Raw genomic sequence first — 594 nt, 5'->3', positions numbered from 1 at the left:
AGAGCGGACCAATCAGCGACGTCCTTCGATGGGCGTTAACGTGCACGATGACGTCGAGAGGAAGTACAGCCCCCTTTGAGTAAATAACATTACGTGAGGAAATTTTTCTGGGATAAAATTACTTATATCTTTGAGCTTCCCTTTGAAAATTTATTGTTTTGGTTTCTTAAGATTCTGGAAAAGTGTAATTTTTTTCAGCCTCCGAGTTTTATATCCACAAAACAATTCAATATAATTCACTTTCTTTCTTACTGCTATTATCGTTTCAGTACGAAAAACCTTCATCGGGTAGTTGTTTGATGAAGTTTTATATTATAATATTTATATTTATATAAATGTAAAACTATACTAAACTACACATCAAGTCTATATTAACAAGAACAATCAACAAAGAAGCTCTTTGAATTTTTAAGTTGCGCTGTTTTGTATGGTGGCTTGTTTCTGACACCAATTGTAAATAGATAAATGTTTCTTTTTTCCATCCATAAGAAAAATTTTTTGAGTTATTATTTTAACATTTGGATTTAAAATCTAAGATTTTGAGTTTTTATCCTAAATTGTGAGTGATTATTTCAACATTTTAAGATAATAACC

This window comes from Maylandia zebra, linkage group LG7 (genome assembly GCF_041146795.1).
Source record: "Maylandia zebra isolate NMK-2024a linkage group LG7, Mzebra_GT3a, whole genome shotgun sequence".
NCBI lineage: Eukaryota > Metazoa > Chordata > Actinopteri > Cichliformes > Cichlidae > Maylandia > Maylandia zebra.
This window is presented reverse-complemented; position numbering follows the sequence as displayed.